This window comes from Erpetoichthys calabaricus, chromosome 1 (genome assembly GCF_900747795.2).
Source record: "Erpetoichthys calabaricus chromosome 1, fErpCal1.3, whole genome shotgun sequence".
Taxonomy (NCBI): Eukaryota; Metazoa; Chordata; class Cladistia; order Polypteriformes; family Polypteridae; genus Erpetoichthys; species Erpetoichthys calabaricus.
In genome coordinates, this window is record NC_041394.2 from 107,631,708 (window position 1) to 107,643,384 (window position 11,677).

Below are 11,677 nucleotides of genomic sequence, written 5' to 3' on the forward strand. Positions count from 1 at the left end.
AATATAAAAGTATAAAATATAAAATATATAAATAGCATAACAATAACTAAATTCATACACACATACATGCATACATACAATGTGGCGAGCGGCTGGGGGCGGCACCCAGCCGGGACACCTAGAAGGACCGGAGGAGGGACTGTGCCTCCTCCGGACCATGAAAGGGCAGCCGCCCTGGTTGGTATGGGGACCACGGGAACAGAGCATGGAAGCTCAATCCTATAGGGGCCCATTGTCACCGCCAGGGGGCGCTCAGATGCCTGAAAAGCCCTGGACGTCAGCACTTCCGCCACATCCGGAGGTGCTGGCGGAAGGAAAACCAGGGACACCCGGAGTGCTTCCGGGTGCTCGTGTGGCACTTCTGCCACACCAGGAAGTGCCACAGGAAGCTCATCGGGAGGCACCTGGAGCATGTCCAGATGGACATAAAAGGGGCCGCCTCCCTCCATTCATAAGCTGGAGTCAGGAGGAAGTGGACAGAGCTCGGAGGAGAGGAGTGGAGGCGGTGAAGAGAGAGAGGCATTGTGAGAGGCCTGGACTGAGGGTGCTTGGTGCAGGGGCACTGGGTTGTGTGATACACTTGTAAATATCCATCCATCCATCCATTTTCCAACCCGCTTAATCCGAACACAGGGTCACGGGAGTCTGCTGGAGCCAATCCCAGCCAACACAGGGCACAAGGCAGGAACCAATCCCGGGCAGGGTGCCAACCCACCGCAGCACTTGTAAATAGAAAATGTATAATAAATGTGTGTGTGGTTTTGAGCCATCGGTGTCTGCCTGTCTGTGTCAGGGCTGCTCTCCACAACATACATACAAAATGAAAATAAATAAGTAAATGAAATGTGAAAGTCTAAGCATAACTTAAATTACTTTTAACTAAACAAAGTTTTTAAGTATTTAATAGTCATAATGCTACAGGACAGAGCAGAAATCCTATTGTCACATGGTCAATTTGGGGAGGAATCCAAAAACTCCAGGTAATGGGAGAGCAGAAAATAAACCTCTAGGGCAGACCTGGGCATTTTACGGCCGGCGGGCCACATCCGGCCCGCTGACTACCTTTGACTGGCCCATGTGAGTTCGTAGTAAAAGTGTAGCAACATCTATTACTTAGTGATAGGTGCACGAAATACAATTACACGGCTTTTATTTTGAAGGCCACTATTATTTTTCTTAATTATCAGTGTGCTTATGCACGTCAGTGAATGTTAAAAAAAGAAAAATTGACGCAGAATGTAGAGTTTTTAACAAGGCGTGGACTGCTAAATATTTATTTGCTGAAATCAAAGGTAAAGCTGTGTGCTTAGTGTGTGGAGAACATATAGCAGTGCTTAAGGAATACAATTTGAATCACCATTACGAGAGTAAACATGGAGAAATATACAAGAATTTCAGTGATGCAGAGCGGGGATGAGCATCGGAAGATTTGCTAGCTAAACTGCAAAAGCAACAAGGATTTTTTTACAAAGCTCCACTCATCCAGGGATGCAGCAGTCATGACCAGCTTTGTAATATCCCACAAAATAGCAAGATACGGTAAGCCATTCTCTAATGGAGAGTTTATCAAAGACTGTTTGGTGGAGTCATCAGCGCTAATATGCCCTGAGAAAAAAGTCGCATTTGCAAATGTGTCTCTCTTGAGGCGCACCACAACGAGGCAAGTTGAGAACATCGCGGGGAATTTGGAGCTTCAATTTTGTCTTGTTTTCCTTGGCTCTGGACGAGAGCTGTGATGTCCGTGATACAGCCCAGTTACTTATCTTTGTATGTGGATTAACGAAAGACTTTGAGATGACGGAGGAGCTGGCAGCTATGCGGCCAATGAAAGGGACTACAACGGGGAGTGATTTGTTCACAGAAGTAAATGCATCCATGGACACGCAGGGACTAAAATGGGACAAACTGGTAAGTGTTACAACCGATGGCTGTCCAAATCTGACGGGGAAAAATGTTGGACTTTTGAGGCGGATGCAAGATAAAGTGACTGAAATTAACCCAGAACAGAAATTGATATTTTTGCATTGTATCATTCATCAGGAGATGTTGTGCAAGTCAGTGCTAAAAATTAGCCATGTTGTTGTAACTAAAATAGTTAATTTCATCAGGGCAAGAGCACTGAATCACAGACAGTTTGTTTCTCTGTTAGAGGAGCATGAAAGTGAACACAGTGACACAGGCTACCAGACAGCTGTGAGATGGCTCAGCCTTGGCAAGGTGCTTAAAAGAGTAAGGGACCTGAGAGCAGAGATTCAGGAGTTTTGTGAAAAGAAAGACAAGGACATTCTAGAGCTCTCAGATACACACTGGATTGCAGATCTGGCCTTTGCTGTTGATGTGACTGCATTAATGAATGAACTAAACACCAAACTGTAAGGCAAGGGCCTCTTTGCACATGAAATGTACAGCTTGGTGACAGCTTTCATGAGAAGTTGAAGTTTCTTTCAAGTCAATTAGAGAGCAGCATTCTCACTCACATGCCAACACTGAAAGAAGTCACACTATCAGCCGATCACCTCCACAAGTATTCATCCATGTTAGGGGCACTGCATGGTGAGTTTTCAAGAAGATTTGAAGACTTCAAAACAGTTGAGAGTGAAATACACATGATTTCTTCTCCCTTTACTTATAGTGTGGATAATGCACCCAGTGATGCCCAGCTTGAACTCATTGATCTGCAGTCTGATAATCTACTGGCCGAGCATTTTAAATCAGTATCACTGGTAGAGTTTTATTCCTCTCTCAAAGAGGAAATCTTCCCACACTTGAGAAGACATGCTCAGAGGATGTTGCTTCTCTTTGGATCTACCTACATCTGTGAACAAACATTCTCAGTGATGAAGTTTAACAAATCCAGATATAGATCCTCTCTCAGTGATGATCACTTGTGTGCTGTCCTTCGTATATCCACCTCAGATATTCAACCTGACTTCAATGCACTTGTTCAAGCCCAAAACAGGCTAGATATCTCTCACTGAACACCAAAAGAACTGACGTAAATTAATGTGATGTTGGTCTTTGAAAACTAGTTAATAAATTTATGATGCTATTTTTTAAATGCTGCAAAAAATGCACATTTTCTAAATTGTTTTTATAAATGTTCCTCAAATAGTACAATAATTCTGTGCTCCACACTTGTTTGATTGTATTGTTTGACATGTTTGGTTTACTGTAAGTTGATGCTGCTGTTTTACATTAACTTGTGATTCTAGTTTTTTTAAACATTGCAAAAGTTGAAATTTTCTAAACTGTTTGTGATTGATCATTAAATAAAATGTTATATCTTCTACATTTTCTCATTGTAATATTACATTTACTGTTTCTTATAGTGGGATATCATATATATTGGAAATTAATTAAGAATATTATAGGTATTAAGTATTGTGGAACTTGACCCGGACACAGACAGGCAGACACGTTTGTATTACCCCACACACGTTTATTGAGGTACTCCATAATCCAATAATTCACTCACAGATCCCAATACCCCACAGTCCAGGCCAACACAATGCCTTCTCTCTCTTTTCTTCAGACCGCCTCCTTCTCTCCTCCAGAGACCTCGTCCTCTCTATGCTCCCGACTCAAGTCATCCTCTGAAGGAAGGCGGCCCCTTTAAATAAGCACCCAGATGTGCTCCAGGTGTGTCCCCGGCAATCTCCCACCGACACGCCCCAGTGTGGCGGAAGTGCCGGCTGTATCCCCGGAAGCACTCCAGGTGTTTCTGTTCCTCTTCCCCCCAGCACTTCCAGGTGTGGCAGAAGTGCTGAGGTCCAGGGTCCTCCAGGTATTGGGGTCCCCCTGGTGGTGACCACGGGCCCCTACAGGGTCGAGCTTCCCAGCTCTGTACCCATGGCCCCCAGGGCAGTTGCCCCCTCGAGGTCTGGAGGAGGCACAAGCCCTCCTCTGGTCTTCTGGGGGGTCCCGGCTGGGTACCACCCCCATGCGGGTACCACAGTATATATTCCGTATATTCAGTATATATATATTCCGGCCCTCTAAAACCATTCCAATTTCTCATCTGGCCAATTTGGAAAAATAATTGCCCACCCCTGCTCTAGGGGGTTCCAGGGCCAATTTTATAAAACAGAAATGGGATTCATATTTGTAGAGTGATGTCATTACACGGTAATGTAAACTGGTGGGAGGTGCCATAATTAAACTATCCGGTTTTGGCGTTCAGCTTTGGCATAAACTAACATGAGATAAACTCACAAGTATTATAACACAGAAAATCATTTTTAAAAGGTGAATAAATAATAAGCAAAGGCATGTGGGCATACAGTCCATAACAGGTCTTGCTGGGAGGCCCCCTAAAATAATAATAACAGGGTGAATGTTGTTAAAGTGAGCAGGACTCTATTACTCTGTTTCTTTCTCTCTGTTAGCTCTTGACTTCCTTTTTCCAGGACCTGTTGAGGAGTCCATAGAAGTCTGGAGGCTGAAAGGGAAGATTATGGAGGGCCACAATTCAAATATCACATCGTTGAGTAGTTCAGTGGTTGTGGTGCTCCAACATGTTCAGGGTTCAGCACTGTTAGTGTTTTCAAGTGAAAGGGTCTGGTAATATGTTTTGCAAATTTAAAATAATATAGATTTGGTACAATATGCTAGGAATCTCTGGAAACAAAGAACTATCTCAGCATTTCTCCACAATAATGAAAATAAAAGCAAATAATATAAAATTAAAATGAAAAGCAAGCAATGTAACATAACAATATTAAATAGAAATATAATATGTAAAAAAACTGTGCTGACATGGTAACTACAATTCCCATCAGGCAGCAGGAGTGCATTGGGGCTCTTTTACCAGCAAACACAAAGTTTTGTACCATCCCAAACATCTAGGACTAAAGGTAAAGTATTATCTTCTCAACTAATTTTAATAACAGATTGTCTCGCTGAGCTTCTGTCTAAGAGTATGTCACTTTGTCTGTTCTTGTGTAGTGCTCAGCCATGTTGATTTTCCAAAAGACTATTTTTACCCATTTATTTTCATCTTAAGCCTTTTCTGAGAAATATATAGTATAGTTCCAAAAGGGGTGTATGGTTTTGCCAAAACTTTAAGGAGCAACGGTTCTTTCTTTCAACCCATCTAAAAACTTTGAAACTCCAAAACACACTTTATAGTGAGTTTTGTGGTTGTGAAATTGCATGCAAAATGAAATTTAGTGCAAAAGGCCACTTGGCTGTTTCACTCGTCACTGCCTATTATCTTGTGAGATTTGGGCCACTGGACAAAGGCAGTGGTGACATGCTCTATGTTGTTCAAAACATAAAGATTTCATTGCACTGTGAATGCATGACAATAACTCTGAAATGAACTGATTGTGCATTTTTTTTAAATCAAAACGTTACATTTTTATAAAAGCCAACACTATTGAACAGTGAGATAAATTGTAAGCCACAATGGAATCATATGAAACATGATTTTTTAGCATATGCTGAATCACTGTTCAGAATATGGAAAAAAGAGAACAGCTGAGGATAGCATTAATGACTTTTACTGCTTCTTGATGGTAAACATTTACTCAAATCCATTTTATAATGAAGCAGTTATATTTGTAGGTTTTGATACCAATGCAGTGCTGTGATTTGTAGAAATTATAAATTCATGCTGAATAAATCAACTTTGAATCATCTTTATAACATTATCGAATACCGCTACTGGTGCTATCTCCTGCAAAGTCTGTCCTCTGCCCTCCAACTATAGATGCTTTGTGCAGTCCATGAATTCATTGTTCAACAAGCCATCCCATTTATAAAGATGGGATTAAGCATCTTTTCGTAACACAAACTAAACCAGGAAATAGTTCATGGTTCCAACACAGCAAAGAGTTAGATCAATTATGGTGTCCATTTATAAACAAAAAGAACACATTATTGACTCATGAGAGCAGGAAAATTGATATTATACAAATACACCTTGGTACTTCAGCTAGTATTTTATAACGGGCAATTTTTTACAAATTGAAAGCTTATTAAATACACAGACTACAATGAATATTATTGATTTTCACTGATGGCTACAGATATATTCTCTTACCTAGAATGCCAAGGAGTTCAAATATCTCAAATTAATAAGGAAAAAAACACAGTCCTTTCAACCTTCTATATCTCCCTTTCTCTTTTCCCTCCTTCCAGAGAGCTTTAGTTCTATCATGCCTTCACACTCTAGACTTAGCAGGCAAATAGTTTTAGGTGGGTTTTATTACTCAGGTCCAGTATTATTTCTAGATGCCCCAAATCACAGATAACACTGCTACCTCCTTTGTGCCTGAAAAAACTCTGCTGTGTTCTTGTTAGCTCTTGAAAACCACTCTATCTCTCAAGCAGAGGGTCAAGTACTTGGCATATGTTGATTAGTCCTCCTAAGGGAGTATTACAAACCAGCTTACTTCTGCGCTCTCTCTCTCTCAGCCTGATGCCTCTGGGAAAGTTTCATTCAGAATACTGTTAGCAATGACAGATAATATACGACATAGTGGCCCAAGCTTAATCCTACTGCCATATGAAAATGCTCTCCCTTCACCAATGTGTCTGTCATTCTCATTATTAGATTAAATGCATATGCTCTCCCTCTTGGAATCTACCCTTCCTCATGTCACTTGTAATGAACATCAGGCAAGGGCTGGTTTTCCAGCCGGAATTGTTAAAGGTCCCTTGCTCTGCCGGGAGGGCAGTTTAAAGGAAGGACAGGGTGAGACCAATCACATGGACTATTTGCACCCCAGATACAATAGGTGGCAGTCTTCCTGTGCTACCTTGCCTGCATGGATATCTGCAGAGCAGGCTGGTAATTGCTCTGTAGTGTTCCATGGGTGCCGCCAGGGGGAGCTGCAGGGACAAATCATCCCCACTTTAAGGAACTTATGCCTGACCCAGAAGTGCTTCCAACCTGTAGTTTGGTAACATCAGAAGTACTCCTGGGTCTGGCATACAGGAAGCCACCAGCCTCATCCAGGAGAGTCGGAGATGGGAGATGAACTGGACAATACTCATCTGGATGAGTGGAAAGAAAGAAAGAAAGAACTGTGCCGGAGCTGTGTTTGTGCAGGTATTTCTGTCTATTATAAAAAAATCTTGGAAGTAGATGAGACGTGATTTTCTCGGAGAGACAATTATACGTCTTGCGAGACGAGTCCATGCCCAGGGCCGGAAATAAAGGACAAAGAGTAGATGACAAAGTAGAACGTCGTAAAGAATTCAAAAATGTTGGCACGGTACACATGCAGAGCAGGTTAGAGGTAGATAGATAGATAGATAGATAGATAGATAGATAGATAGATAGATAGATAGATAGATAGATAGATAGATAGATAGATAGATAGATAGATAGATAGATAGATAGATAGATAGATAGATAGATAGATAGATACTTTATTAATCCCAAGGGGAAATTCACAATTTCGTAATGGAAGTACGAAAATTCGAAAGTCTCAAAAAAAGGATACAGCGAAAAGAGATTGAATATATTGTTCAGATTTAAATTTTAAGTCGGAGATTTGTAGATCATCTAATTCGTGTTGCCAATGAGAATTAAAAGATTCCAAAAATGTTGGTGCGGTAAGTCCCGTGAGACGGAAACTTTTAACATGAGATTCTTTCAAGTCATGCCCTACTTACAACTATTTTCAAACAAGACCATGGTCATCTAACCTCAGTCGTGTGAATGTTTTTGTCAGACACAGTTCTTGTGCTCTCAGCTCATAGTCATGTCAATGCTTTTGGCAGACACAATTCCTGCACTCTCAACTCTTATAAATTTTATCAGGACAATAATTTTATACGTTCTAGATGACACATCAATGACGAAGCAAAGAAGAAAGAGCATGGACAAACATTCGAAAAAGTCAGTTTTATTTATTACAGAGAAAGAAACAATATTCACTCACAAGCAGTTATACGTTGCGTTGTCACAATGTAAGTTCAAACATGGAATCAAAATTCAATGCGATCTTGAAGAAAAGTTAATACCAAATATTATTTTTACTAAAGTTTTAAAGTAAAAGTGAAAATAATGCATATGTAACAATTCCCATGAAAATAACACTTTCTTAAAATTGTATATCCAGTTAACCAAACCCAGGGGTGGGTGAGTGAAGCAAGGAGGGGGCAGAGCCCCCTAGTGTTAAAATAAATTATTATTTGAACTGGGACTTGTGTTGGTGTTGTGGGTTTGGGGGGGTCAGTGGCACAGGCCACACACTCCAGTAGCGTTTGCACTCGGGGAAACACCTTGCCTCAACAGCAGTCCTTTATAAAATAAGCAGTTTGGAAATGCAGTGTTGCTGTTCCATCTCGTAGTAGATGAACCATCTTTTTGTTCCTAGCTGACGTATATATCCTACCCATTTTTGGCCTAAGAACTGACTGATTTATATACTGTATATTTCACAGCTAAAATAAGGTGGTTAGGGAGTTGCGTGCCAAACACAGCATGGGTGTACTGCCAGGATGAAGATGGCAGTTAGAAAAAAGAATAAAAAGAATGAGACAAAAGGGCAAACTTGTAGTAAATAAACTTGTTAAAATCAAAACCAAACAAGTTAGAAGATGTGTGCTTGGTATTTGGTGTCTGATTTGAAAGATGGAGCAGTTAAAATTATATTAGTTACTTCAACAAATAGTTATCACATTTTTATTTATTAAATATTTTTGTAACGATTCATATTTAAAAATAATTGGTGATAACAGAATGTAATTACATGTGTGAATAGACTACATTAAATGAATACTTTTTTATCAGCATTTTTACAATGTCACACAGTTTAAAATGGAGCTCAAACAGAGTTCTGGTGGCTCAGAATTAAAATTTTTATAGCATCAGAGTGACTCTTCTGTTATTTCCTAGGAACCCAGAGGCAGGCAACCAAGCTAAAGTTAAGGGTGCCCATCAATGTGAATGAGACAGCAAAGTCATGGAATATAGGCAGTGGCAAATGAAGTTCTTCCTGACAAGTGAGGGGCAACAAATGATTGAAATGTGCATCTGTGCCATCCCAAGGATTTTTACCATATTCATACATCATTCCGACCATCTTTTTCATTTTTTTCTACTACTTTTTGAGATGCTTGCAGATGTCTGCTCTGAATATGTCATTCCACTGCCTTCTTACTTGACTCTTCCCATTCAGATGTAACATCAGTAACCTAGAAGGCTCAGAAAGAAAAAAAAAATCGGCTAAGTCATGACCTGGTGTGAAAAACTGTCAGGATGGTGTTAATGATGATTTAAGTGTGATTATATATAGCATTTTAAAATTAAACCCTTTATGCAAAGATCTGTAAAATTGAGACTGATTGATTACACATAGCATATATAATTTGCACTTTATTATGCCTAATTTAACTTTTTAAAAATCTCCTTACATCTCCTTTTTGAGATTCCATTAACTTAACCTGAGCTCTGCTCCTTTTGCTGCTGCAGATAATGTAACTATCCATATTTCAGTTGTGCTGTTTCTTTTTTGATTACGGCTTGTCATTATTTGAATGCTGATAAAATGTGGTCAAATGGGAAAAGTATAGGTCAAAAAACCAGGAGACAGAATCTTATCGGTCAACCAAAACCAGAGGGTGAAATGAGAATAGATGTCAAAATTTGCTGTAGTTCAAAACCAGAAAAACAAAACCTAACACTAGAGCCTAGCTGGAATTGAAGCTGACTAGCACTAAAGAGGTTAAGACTTTTCATCCACTGAGGAATTATATGAAAGTGTGATTGCCACCATATTTATATGTAACTAGGGGGCTTTGCCCCCTGCTCGCTTAGCTCGCGAACCTCCCACACGGCCTGTGCTACGCAACAGCCACTTTGCGTCTCTGCCGAACACACCCCAAGGAGACGCGGTTGCTCCTCCAAAACCCCCCTCTTAAATGGTGATACAATGGGAATCGAATAGTTTTTTTTTACCTCCTCTTTGCTCGATCAACTGCTGGATTGCTGCTGCTGCTGCCATGACGCATGATCTGCATCTCACGCAGTGCTTCAAACATTTAAAAGCCTGTACAGCAGCTGTCCTTTTGTCTCACTGCCTTGTCTCTCTTCTCTCCCAGACATCCTTTGCTCCTGTTGAGGGTCCCGCTCTCGAGGTGCGTCCCCATGAAGAGGAAAATCTTCTATTCTTTTAATTGAGAGACAGAACTGTCCCCTCCAACTACACATGGAGCTTGATTCACTCCTGAAAGAAACTTATGTTTGTTTGAAGTGTTTGAATAATGTTTCTGTCTCTAAAATCTCCTGTGTATCTGTGGAACTCTGTGACCCAAGTGTGACAGCATATGGGGATTTCACTTTCACCAAACAACAAATCTTTTAATTCTCGCGGATATGTCATTGGGAAGAAACACTACTTTTCCCTGATGGCAACACAAATTAGACGATTTACAAGTCTCAAACTTAAAGTTTAAATCCGAACAATATATTCGATCTCTTTTTGCTGTCCCGTTATTTCACCGAGTAATAATTTCCGTTTGTTTGCACTAATGGGATCTTTACTATCATTTTTTTGATACTTTCGAATTTTCGTACTTCCATGATCTCTAACCTGCTCTGCAAGTGTATCGCGCTAACGTTTTTGAAATCTTTACAACGTTCTACTTTGTCATCCACTCTTTGTCTTTTTTTTCCGGCCCCAGGCGTAGTTAAATCTTTTGGCACAAAATCTCGTCTCACGGGACGTGAAATTGACTCTTTGAGAAAGTCATGTCTCATCTCTCTGAAAAAGTCTCGTCTCGTCCCAAGATTTTTTTATATAATAGAGAGGTATATGTTGCAGAAACAAAAAAAAATAGACCAAAAAGATCCAAAATATAACTTTTATATTTCAAATTAAAAATCAAAACAAATGTTAGAATTACATTATGCACACGTGGAAACCCAGCACAAAATTGCATGCATAAAAATGTTTGAATACTACAATTTCTGCAGTTTTGGCTTTATTTTTATGCTACTTTCTGATTTGTTAGTTACATAACTGCCTCTGATTAGCTTTTTAAATGTTCCCTCTAACATGTTGCTTATATTATTTAGTTTTCTGGCTCAGGTACATCTGACTTACAGCTTCATAGCTGTATGAACTACTAAATTCGATCTGTCCTCCAATTTTACCTTTAACCATACTTCATTGTTTTATTCTTATATTGCAAAGGCCTCACCTTCCCAGGCAAAGGAGAAAAAGATGGGCAAAGGAATGTTGCTCTTAGCTGGCAGAACTGTGATAATTAGTTAATGTAAGCAGTTTATAATGGTGGTAAGAAATTTCAGCAAAGGACAGCTTTGCACTTTGTATTGCACTATATATTTTTCTGGTGAGTGGAGGTGAAAGTTCTCTCTTTTTTTATTTGGAAGTAATAGAATTGGAATATCTGAAGGAAATCTGTACATGCACCACATGGCAACATGCAATAAATAAATAAATAGGCAATATATTTTGAAACAAAAATATTAAGTAATGTAATAAAATTTACATTGGTCTATTCTAAACTTAAATTTTAAATATATTTAATGCTACTTTACTGATTGATATGTCTTGATTTTGCTTTAAAAAAAAAAAACTGGTAGGCTCTCATTCTAAAACCACTAATCTAACACCACTAGTCTGATCACTCACTGTATCTGTCTAACAAATGCTAATCTCAGTTGATGATGTTACTTTGAAGTCATTAAGCTATCAAT

The 11,677-nt window shown here is 39.6% G+C and overlaps 1 pseudogene; it reads left to right on the forward strand.

Moving 5' to 3' along the window:
- The first annotated feature begins 1,703 nt into the window (after positions 1 to 1,703).
- LOC114647986 (general transcription factor II-I repeat domain-containing protein 2A-like) lies at positions 1,704 to 2,978 on the forward strand (annotated as a pseudogene).
- Positions 2,979 to 11,677: the final 8,699 nt, after the last annotated feature.